Source organism: Ambystoma mexicanum, chromosome 5q, assembly GCF_040938575.1.
Source record: "Ambystoma mexicanum isolate Mex_15411 chromosome 5q, UKY_AmexF1_1, whole genome shotgun sequence".
Lineage (NCBI taxonomy): Eukaryota > Metazoa > Chordata > Amphibia > Caudata > Ambystomatidae > Ambystoma > Ambystoma mexicanum.
This window is the reverse complement of record NC_090933.1, coordinates 1,026,912,004-1,026,924,028: the sequence shown is the minus strand read 5'-3', so window position 1 is coordinate 1,026,924,028 and position 12,025 is coordinate 1,026,912,004.

Here is a 12,025-nt window from a genome sequence, read left to right as displayed (position 1 = left end):
GCACACACCCTCACCTGGCACACAAACAGAAGCCCTCACACACACACCATGCACATGGATGACACACACATGCATGTGCACTCACCGGACAATGCCTCATAATCAGGCAGATCTCCCACGCATTGGATCTGTTCCTCAGTGACGTAGGTCCCAGTGACTGACTCATGTGGAGTGAGTTCCATGTCTTCTACTGGAGACCCACCTCCAGTCACTAGAGTTGCGGCATGACTTGAGGCCAGCTTATTCTTTGCCCTGCGCTTTAGGTCATTCCAGCGCTTATAGCAATCATTGGCTGTGCACCTCACGATTCCAAGGCATTTACGATGTCCGCAACGGTCTGCCAGTGTGCCTGGCGTTGTGCAGGTGTGGTCTTGGATCCTGCAACAATGACCATCTCGTTATCATGTGCGTACACATACTCGACAAGTGCATTCAGTTCCGCATCCGTGAAGCTGGGCTTCCTCGATGGGCCGGACTGTGTAGCAGTGTCTGGGGCATCAGCCTGTGCCGGACGAGCACTCTTCCTCTTCCGCTTGGAAGGTGGTGGTGATCCTGAGTGTCCTGTGCCGCTCTGGACACTAGGGGCAGGAGCCCTGGTGGACTCTGTATCAGGAGTGTGGGATTGCACACTCAGCATGGGAGTTGGTGCAGGCATTGGCTCAAGTTTAATGGTGTCAGGGGGAATGTCAGCAGGACGGACTAGGACCGACACTGTCCTGGCTGGGTGTGTGAGAGCTGGGGTGGATGGAGACGCAGCTGCCCCTGCAGCCTCTTCACCCTGCCTACTTGGGGCAGCAGATGACCTTGCTGCCCCTGATCCAGGTGGCCTGATGACATCAACGTGCACCAGGGCACGTGTTTGTTTGTTTGTTTGTTTGTTTTATTCACTTTTTATGCGCGCCAGACCCAGGGGTAGCAGGGCGCAGTGGCAAGAAAATGCAAAGCTTACAGGTTACATCAAAGCATAACGTACAATATAAATACAGTTGAAATTGACAAAGTATACAAGTTTGCGAAGGTTAATCCAATTACAGGTTGCAACCAGGCAGATGTACAGTAGAGAGAAGACTGTGTGGTCATGGGGCACATGTAATTACAAGTATAAATGGGAAACAGGTGATACAAAATATACACAGGTTTCATAGGCCTGCTGACCTGGAAGTCAGCCATGGAGTCAGCCAGGTCTGGTGCCACAATGGGCTGGTCCAACAAGGGCTGAGCATGGATGGTGTCAGGCACATCAGCCTCAACCAGGGGGGAGGGGGGATTATGGGTGCCCTTGACTGGTCCTCCACACATGGGGGGACAGGGTCACCCTGCAAATAACGACCACGTCCCCTACCGGATCCACCACGGCCACCACTTGTGGCTCGTCCACCTTTGCCACCCTTACGGAATCCTCGCCTCCCAACCATGGCACTGATGTTAATGTGCGTATGGGAGTGGCTGTAAACTATTGTCCTGGGCAATTGGGGGTCAAAGGGGTTGGGTACCAGATGGTAATTGTACCCTAGTGCTCTAGCAAGGCTGAATGTGACCCCTGGGGAAAGATGACGGGTCACGCAATGCACAGGAAGCCCAAAAAAGGGAGATGACGTGCACGCAACCCCTCCTAGACCACGTGTGCGGAAACAAAACCTGCACTACGCTGTGGCATCCAGTAACACAAGAATGAACGTATGCGTGTCACACGCAGCCTAGAATGACCTCTGAAGGGGTAGGCTACACACGGGGCAAGCACAGATGTTAGATACTTGCGTGACTCACCGTCTGCCAGGAAAAAGAGCGTGAAAAAGAAGCGCGTGTGTGTGTTGGCAACACCCCCGCCAAAAGAAGAATTGTATGCTGTCTGAGGAGACAGGACAACAGTAGAAGGGAACGCTGTTTGAGGGAACAGGCCCAGGAAAACCAGAAAAAGAGAAAAAAAGAGAAAAAGCTGTCAGAGGTAACAGGGAGTACGAACTTGAAACGCCGTGAAGTAAATCGCGTGTGAAACGACAAGAAGTACATATTTCACCCACTCGCTCTCCACGAAAAGCACGTACAAGGAAATGGTGTTCTACACGTACCTTTTATGCAGGCCCACACGTCCAGCGTCACTTCCACGTGTACTTCCGCGCTAGGGCCATTTCCACCAATTACACGCTTTGTCACTTCCGCGTGTACGCGCTAAGGCCATTTCCACCAATTACACGCATTGACACTCGGACGTGTCTTTCATTTTTTTAACACGCAACATTTCAAACGTGTGCCATATTCAACGTGCACGTGACTTCATAGACGCGCATACGCTGGTGGCCTTTGGGCCAATGAATGTACAGACGTGTGCTGACGCGCTTACGCGCTAAGAGCCTTTCCTCGAATTACACGCAGACATGCTGGATTTTCACGTGCAAAATCACTCCGTATCAAGCTGGCCACGCGTTCACACACGGAAGACCACGCTCCTGCCCAGAAGGCCGAATTACTGCCCCCCAGAGCCCTGAGCACGCTCCCACCTGCCATCTGCTGCTGCCTGACTGCCTGCTGCCCGCGTGCCCTGACATTTGCTGCCTGCACATCAGCCAAGGGTGCTGTTGCTGTGACCACCCCTGCTGGAACCGAAGACTCCCGACTGCTTTTCCATCGCCCCACAGCCCAGCCCCAGGATCCAGTTGCCCACCCACTCCTGCCTCTGGGGTTGCCATGTCGGGCACTGCAACATCTGGCACCAGTGGCAACCCCCGGCCAAGGAGGCAGAGGGGCACCAGCTTCACTGCCACCGAAGTTGGTGTCCTGGTGGAGCATGTCCTGGGGCAGTATGATGCCCTCTTCGGAAGGTTGCGCGCCGACAAGGAAGGACGGACTCCGATCTGGATGGACATTGTGACTGCCTGTGTTTACTCGACTCCTCACCACTATCCACAGTGACCCTTATGCCCTCCTGCTCACCTGCTGTCTCTTCTTCTGTTTGGAGTCCAAATCTCCTTCTTCTCAGAGCCTCTTCTCGGGAATGCAGATGGGGTCTGCCTCGAGAGGAAGCCACCCTGCCCCTCTGACTCGGGGCCTAGGGGGGCCCCCGAACCGGGGCAGACCAATGAAGGGGAAAAAGCCACAAGGCACAAAAAACCCCTTCCGATTGAATTGGATAACAGGATGCCAGGTCAGAAATGATTTGACGGATTCCCAAACGGAACTAAATTCCTTCCAGAACGAAGGTAGGATGGGGGTGATGGAACCCAACAGACAGAGAAGAAAAGGAGAACTGCTGAAGCCAATATGGTAGCCAAAACAGAAGGACTGCTGAAGAAAAGGGGAGCCTGAGAGGAAAGGGAGAGGACGAAAGGGCAATGCAGAACGTAATCAGGAGAAAGAAACGAGAGAGGAACAGAACACGGAGAAAAGCACTAGAGCGTACCAACCCGGAAGCCTAACGCGAATAGGTTGCAACGCGCGGGCTTCCGGGTTGGCGCTCGTAATGAAGTGCGCCGCTGATCCGACGGCGGAAAGCTAGACCGCGGCTGGAGAACGTGCAGCTGCGTAGCGGCCATAACAATGGCCGCTCCAGCGCCAGCGTCTCCACCACCGCCAGCGGCCGCGGCAGCAGCTAGACCGCGGCTGGAGAACGTGCAGCTGCGTAGCGGCCATAACAATGGCCGCCCCAGCGCCAGCGTCTCCACAACCGCCAGCGGCCGCGGCTGCCGTGCGTGACAGTATGCCCCCCTCCAGATCCTACTCCTCCGGGTTTCCCCGGATGTGTTCGGTGAAAACATTTTAACAGTCTAGGAGCATGTACATATGACCTGGGTTCCCAAGAATCCTCTGAACTGGGATAGTTCTTCCATGACACAAGGTATTCCAATCTGCCTCTACGATATCTGGAATCTAATATGGCAGACACCTCATATTCTTCGGGTATAGCCTGGGGATAACTCGCTATCCCGGTAGCCTTTCTAACAGGAGTGCTTGAATCGACTAGCCGGAAGAGGGAGGAGTGAAAGACTGGGTGTATTCGAGACATGGACTTGGGAAGTTGTAATCTATAAGCCACTGGGTTAATCTTCTTGATTATTTTGAAAGGTCCGGTAAACCGGGGGGTTAGTTTGGTTGGGTGTACCCATCTCGGAAAATATCTGGTGGACAACCAGACCCGCTCTCCCTCCCTCCAATCAGGACCGGATAAACGTCTTCTATCAGCCACCTCCTTATACCGGCGTCTGGTAGATATCAGACTTTGTTGAGCGGTAGTGTGGGCTGAGGTTATTTGATCTAATGTGGATTCGATGGTGGGTATATTAGAGGGTGAAGAGAAAATTGGTAGTACACCTCGAGGGTGGAAACCATAAGAACAAAAGAAAGGGCTGAGTCCCGTTGCCGAGTGAACAGCGTTGTTATATGCGAATTCGGCGGTGGGCAGAAGACTCACCCAATTGTCCTGATACTTGTTGACATAACATCGGAGGTATTGTTCCAGGGAGGCATTAAGGCGTTCCGTCTGACCATTAGTCTGAGGATGGAAACCGGATGACAAGGCCCTCTCTATACCTAACCGTTGACATAGTGCGCCCCAAAATCGAGAGGTATATTGAGAGCCCCGGTCCGAGATAATCTTATCAGGCAGCCCGTGGAGCCTGAATATGTCCCTAAGGAATACTTCAGCCATTTCTGTAGCGGATGGAACTCCTTTCAGCGCTGAGAAATGGGCCAGCTTGGTAAATGAATCAATGGTAACCATAAGACATGTCAGCCCCTGGGATCGGGGCAGGTCTACTATAAAGTCTGTGGATATTTGGGACCATGGCTGGCTTGGCAATTCCGGTTGCATCAACAACCCATAGGGCTTGTGAGTGGAGTTCTTATTTTGGGCGCACACCATACACGACTTACAGTGTTGCATTATATCGTGAGAAAGAGAAGGCCAGAAGAAAGAGCGAGAGATCAACTCCAAAGTACCCTTGACACCCCTATGTCCGGCGGTAACATGGTTGTGACCCCATTCCAGAAATTTCAGTTGTAGGGGTCTAGAGGGAATGTACAAACGCTGCCCGACCAGTAAAAGGCCTTCAGACCAGCGAAGTTGAGGTTATAAGCCACCCGGCACAGTGGTTGCTAAATTTGGTTGGGTTGCTGTCTTAACTTCTTGAAGGAATGACGAGATTATCCCCACTACTCGGTTCCGGGGAAACATCATGTGACTCAATGCAGAAGAGTGATTTTCGGAAGTCTGACATCTTGACAGGGCGTCAGCCAAGCTGTTTTGAGTGCCTGGAATATAGGTTATAGAAAAGTCGTATTGGCTGAAGAAATGAGCCCAACGAACCTGCCTGGAGTTGACGCATTCCATATTTCGAAGGATCTTTAGGTTCTTATGATCTGTACGTAAAGTGAATGGATGTGAACCGCCTTGTAGCAGGTGTCTCCACTCTTCACATGCCACCTTGAGCGCTAGAAGTTCCTTTTCAATGACTGAATAATTTTGTTGACTGGTGGATAGAGTCTTAGAAAGGTATGCGATAGGATGTTCCAGTCCATCTTTGAGTTGAAGAAGTACTGCTCCTAATGCGCTTGCGGAAGCATCAGCCTCTACTATAAAGGGCCGATTCTGATCAGGTTGGGATAGAATAGGTGCGGAACAGAATCTCCTCTTTAAATCAATAAAGGCTTGATTGGCCGTTTCCGACCATAGAAACGGCTTAGCCTCCTTCTTAAGTAGTGAAGTAATGGGCAGCACTATCTGCGAAAAATGTTCAATAAACTTTCTATAGAAGTTGGCTAGTCCCAAGAACCGTTGGACATCCTTCAAAGACATGGGTGCGGGCCAGTCCAAGATGGCAGACACCTTCCTGGGATCCATGGTTATGCCTTCATGGGATAAAATATAACCCAAATAAGGAACAGAAGATACGTAAAAAAGGCACTTCTCGGGTTTGATTAATAGGTGTTGAGATTGTAGTCGGTGAAACACTGTCTGAAGATGCGACGCATGTGCTGAGGAGGATTCTGAAAAAACCAAGATGTCATCGAGGTAGACTATGACATTGATGAATAACAGGTCAGAAAACAAGCGATCCATGAAACGTTGGAATATTGCCGGAGCGTTAATCAAGCCGAATGGCATTACTCGATATTCAAAAAGGCCAAAAGGCGTCCGAAAGGCTGTCTTCCATTCATCTCCATCTCTAATCCGGAGAAGGTGGTAGGCACTCCGGAGATCTAATTTAGAAAAGATGGTTGAACCCTGTACAGCTTCCAGTATGTCCGCTATCAAAGGCATTGGATAACGGTCACGTACTGTGACCTTATTTAGACCCCGATAGTCGATACATGGCCTTAATTCCGAGGAATCCTTTTTAGGTATGAAAAATAAAGATGCTCCAGCTGGTGATTTGGAGGGACGAATAAGGCCATTGGTCAGATGAGAGTCCAAGTAAATCCGAAGCGCCTTCTTCTCCAATAGAGATAACGAAAACATGCGACTAAACGGAACCAGGGCATCTGGTACCAGCTCGATGGCGCAGTCTTCCGGACGGTGTGGAGGGAGATCCAAGACCGGATTGTCTTTGAAGACTTCTTTGAACTTAACCAATTCTGAGGGAATCTTACAAACTTCATGTACTCCTTCTTGTTGGGGGGTTAGGACTTGTACAAATTCTTCTGAGGCATGGAGTAAACAGTTTTGTTTACAATACGAGGATGTAAAAGCCAGGGTGTTCTGAGTCCAGTCGATTAGCGGGTTATGCCTCCTTAACCAAGGGATTCCAAGCATAACCGGAAAATGGGCTGCTCGAATTAAGTCGAATTGTATCTGTTCTGAATGTTGGAGAATGCACGCCTTCAAAAAAATAGTGGAATGGGTGATGGGCCCCGATGACAGAGGAGAGCCATCAACTCCTTCTACCTTCTGGACTTCTTCCAGTTTCTGCAGTGGGAGACCATGTTTGTGTGCCCACTCAGTGTCCATAAATACTCCTGCGACGCCACAATCCAAAAGCGCCATAGTGGTGAAGACTTTTGTCGGGGTTTCCAACCGGATGGGAACAGCCATAAGGCGAGAGTCCATGGTGGTTGAATGAGACGCTACGGTCACCGTAACATAGGGACTTGTGGTCGAACCTCGGTTACTCGTCCCCTTCAGTTCCGAGGTCGATCGTTTCCCGAGCGTCTTGATGGGACTTCAGTACAACTTCGAAGCAAGTGGGAACCGGATCCACAATACATGCAGAGGCCCGCTTCCCTCCGGTGTCTTCTTTCTTCGGGGGTCAACGGGGACCGTGCAGACCCAACTTGCATGGGTTCCTCCTTGTTACTGGAGTGAGACAGTGAGGGCATAGGGTAGGCACTAGGTAGAGGGGTGACCAACACCCTTTGTTTCTTCTTTTCTGCCTTGCGTTCGCTAAGGCGGTAGTCAATCTGTGTTACTATGGAGAATAAGTCCGACAGGGTAGTAGGACTGGCTATTCGGGCCAGCTCATCCTTTATCTCCTCCTTCAATCCTCGACGGAAAATTGTATACTGGGCCCTTTCTGGCCAACCTGCCTCAGAGGCCAACCGTTTAAAGGTGGAGATGTATGTCAGCAGGTCCTTGGAACCCTGTTGCACATCCAAAAGTTCCTCTGCAGCCACATGTGTTATCTCCAGTTGTTCGAACTGCTGGCGCAATAAGGTCAGAAAACCCCCATAATCTCTGATAATAGGGTTATTGTTGGTCACAAATGGGGTGGCCCAAGCCAAGGCATTTCCCATCATATTAGATATCATGTACCCCACCTTAGCTTGATCGTTAGAGAACATCAGTGGTCTGAATGCAAAGTAAACGGAACATGCTTCCAAAAATTCTTTTAAGCGTTTTGGGGTGCCGTCATATTTGCCTGTAGATAAGGTCATAGGCGGTAAGTCGGAATCTCTAGCTTTTCGATTAGAGATCATCTGCCTCAGAACTGCATTGTCTGCCTTTACATTCTGTAGTTCCATATTCATGGCCTGAACCGCGGCTACTAAATCTTGTATTTGCTCGGGGGAGGCCATACTTCTTTCTTGGCGTTGCAAACTGTCACAATGGCTCCCTGGTTTACTCGACTCCTCACCACTATCCACAGTGACCCTTATGCCCTCCTGCTCACCTGCTGTCTCTTCTTCTGTTTGGAGTCCAAATCTCCTTCTTCTCAGAGCCTCTTCTCGGGAATGCAGATGGGGTCTGCCTCGAGAGGAAGCCACCCTGCCCCTCTGACTCGGGGCCTAGGGGGGCCCCCGAACCGGGGCAGACCAATGAAGGGGAAAAAGCCACAAGGCACAAAAAACCCCTTTCGATTGAATTGGATAACAGGATGCCAGGTCAGAAATGATTTGAAGGATTCCCAAACGGAACTAAATTCCTTCCAGAACGAAGGTAGGATGGGGGTGATGGAACCCAACAGACAGAGAAGAAAAGGAGAACTGCTGAAGCCAATATGGCAGCCAAAACAGAAGGACTGCTGAAGAAAAGGGGAGCCTGAGAGGAAAGGGAGAGGACGAAAGGGCAATGCAGAACGTAATCAGGAGAAAGAAACGAGAGAGGAACAGAACACGGAGAAAAGCACTAGAGCGTACCAACCCGGAAGCCTAACGCGAATAGGTTGCAACGCGCGGGCTTCCGGGTTGGCGCTCGTAATGAAGTGCGCCGCTGATCCGACGGCGGAAAGCTAGATCGCGGCTGGAGAATGTGCAGCTGCGTAGCGGCCATAACAATGGCCGCTCCAGCGTCTCCACCACCGCCAGCGGCCGCGGCAGCAGCTAGACCGCGGCTGGAGAACGTGCAGCTGCGTAGCGGCCATAACAATGGCCGCCCCAACGCCAGCGTCTCCACAACCGCCAGCGGCCGCGGCTGCCGTGCGTGACACTGCCATCAACGCAGAGGAGGTGGCAGTCCGCGACTACGAACGTGTCAGGAAGCGAAGGGAGGACTTCAGGTCCAGCACCCTCAACAAGGCCCGGCGCCTCCTGAAGGCAGCGGATGCTAAGGGGCACCGGGGCCACTTGTCGGAAGATCAGATGAGGGTCCTGGAATGCATATCCCCAGCGCTCCACGTCCAGGTCCTTGAGAGGCAGACCCGTCTGGAGTCGAGCGGTAAGTGTACATGCATACTGATTGTGCGTGTGGTGTGCCAGGAGTGTGCAGGTTGAACATGTATTTTTATGTGGGCAAGTAGGGGGGGTGTACAGGGCGGTGAGGGTGACACATGCGAGGGGTCTCATGTGTGACACATGGATGGTGCTTGTGTGTGTGGGCTTGCATGGCACAGGATGTGGAGGAATGATTGTCAGGTGTGACATGGATGTCGATCGGAACACTGCGACAGTTGGCGGAGGTGTACACATGCATGCAAGTTTGGTGGTGTGTGTGCATGTGTAGCGTACTCCCTATGTTGCATGTGATGTGTGGATGACCTTTGGCTGCTCATGCTGTTGTATGTGAATGGATGGTGCTGGCTGTTGCAATATGGCTGTGGTATGGCTCATGTGTGCAAGTTGAAATGACATGTGTGTTGGGGATTGTGATGCCATGTCTGAGGTTTACCAATGCCACTCATGTATGACTGTCATGTGTGTATGAGTCCATTGTACAGTGCCCTGATGCCTGTGTTTTCTTTCTCCCTGTCTGCAGCGTCAACTGATGAAGAGGGCGGAGAAGGTGCTGTGGAGCACAGCGGCAGGGGTCGCACCACCAGCCAGAGACGCAAGGCCCGGATCCCCTCCCAGGTTCTGATCTCGTCGGGGAGTGAGGAGTCCGGTGCCATGTCCCAGGCCTCAGCTGCCGAGGGGAGGTCCAAGAGGCGGAGGTTGGAGTTGGACTCCTCAGCAGCAGAAGGGGCAGCTAGGACCCCACAGGGCCCAACGGAGGAAGATGGCACGGAGTCATCCAGGTTGTTGGGGGTTTGGAGGAGGAGGAGGCCGTGCAAGCGACAGAGGCGAGGTCTGGAGGTGGGGATTCCACTGGTGCTAGTGGTGCAGTGCAGGATCAGGGACAGGAGGCAGCACAGGCCGCCGCGGAGATGCCTGTGTGCAATCCTGTCCCTGCTCCTGTCACTGTATCATCTTGCACCAGCGGGGATGCCTACCTCCAGACCCGTTCTCAGGGAGGGGATTGGCTTACAACACCTGGCCTTCCTCCCCCTGCGGATGTGGCTATCCTGCACCAGGTTGAGCCTGTCCAGGGTGGGGTGGCGTTGCGTCAACGGGCCATGCGAGCTGCCTGCAGTCTTTTCATGATGAGTCTGCACGTCTTCTCGCATGGCTCGTTGACCACGTTGACCCACTGGGACAGCTCACCAGGGCTGGATTCCTCCGTTTCCTGGACCTTGTTCCGACCCCCTCCTCCACGGATCCCCCTATGCCCCAGTCGTCCTCCATGCCATCTTCCCACCCATGTGTCACCTGGGTGCCCTGTGGAGCTGCCTCCGACCGTGCGGCCAGGCTGGTGGACAACAGATCCCTGCCACAGTCGGGAGTCGGACGTCCAGCTGGGGTGGCCACATCAACGACTGCACCCCAGCTGAAGGAGGATGTGCAGGCACCATCGGACAGGGCACATGGACAGCAGCAGCTGCAGCAGCAGGAGGCTGTAGGTGGGAGCCACGATAGCTCGGGGCCTTCAACATCGGAGGGGCAGGCATCGGCTGGAGGGCAGGAGGACCCTGGACGGCAAGTGTCTTCCATGTGGCAGCCGTTGGGCCACGCCATAGATGCGGAGCGACGGCGGGCCGAAGAGGCACGGCTCACGATGGTCAGGGCGGAGAACTCCATGCGGAGGGCCCTGACACGGGCCGAGTGCCTCGAGGCAATCCGCAGGGAGTTGGAGGTGAACATGTCGGCGTCCCTGCGGACCCTCGGGGCCATGGAACAGGACCGCCTCTGGGACATAGACAAGGAGTTCGATGATGCCCTGGCCCGGAACACCACTAAGTGAGCCGCTGGACTGGCCCGCCGCCATTTGTAACGCTCACCTGACTCCCACCGGGGCGCTGGCCTGGTTCGCGCTGCTGTGACCTCGTCTAAGGTGATGCGCAGGGTTCGGAAGACGGACTGGACTGGGCCCCAGATCTGGCTTGTCTGACTCGCAGAAGTATCCTTCTCTAGGTGAGAATAGGGGGTTAACTGTCTGCGGGGTAATGCAATCAGCCTCCCACTTTCCCCTCTCACCCTCCTCAAAACCCTTCTGTGCTTCCCCGTAGCGTCTCACCTTAGGGTCTGGAAGGACGAGCTCTCCATCCTGCTTCTGATGCAAGGGCGCGTTGGTATCCAGTTACGTCACTGGATTTTCGGATGGGTGAGAACCAAACTTGCTTGGCTTCCAGGTAAGTTTTTCTATAAGTGGTTCCCCTTGTGTCCATGCATTAATGTTCTAATGCTAGTGTCTTTTTCCCCATAGGGGCCGGGGTACAGAATGCCGGGGAACAGGCACCGACCCGAGGTGAGCGGTGAAATCCTTGTGGAAATCACTAAGTCTTTAATGAGTGTTTTGGTAAAGTCTTTTCATTCACTCATTAACGCTGATGTCTTTTTCCCCTTAGGGGCCGGGGTCCAAAAATGCCTGGATTTTTGGATGCGGCGCGGACCCGAAATGGAAAGGGAATGACCCAACAGGTAAGTCTTGACATGGAGTTTTAGCTTCCCTTTTCCCTTCTTTCTCTCACCTTTGTTCTTGTCTTTTTCTCCCTAGGCGCGGGGGCGCGACTGCGAATCCAGATGGTCGCTGCTGAACATGGAGGCGCCCTGTAAAGGTGAGTAGAATGCGGCGCTGCAGCGATCGATGCGATGTGCTTTTAAAAATAAATGTCTTCCTTTTCAGGATTGTCGGCGAAATGTCTCTGGGATGCAGATTTAGCAGGTGAGGCCTTTTCCTTCTTCTGTTCTCTTGTTCCCTTCCTTTGCAGGTGATTCAGGATGCTGGCAGGTGTGGCAGAAGTCAAGATGCAGGAGCAGACACGGTGAGCGTCCAGCTGCTAGATCCAGAACAACGCGAAGCATGTGTGGCTGATCGGGTGTGGTTTAAATAGCCTTGGAAGAAGTT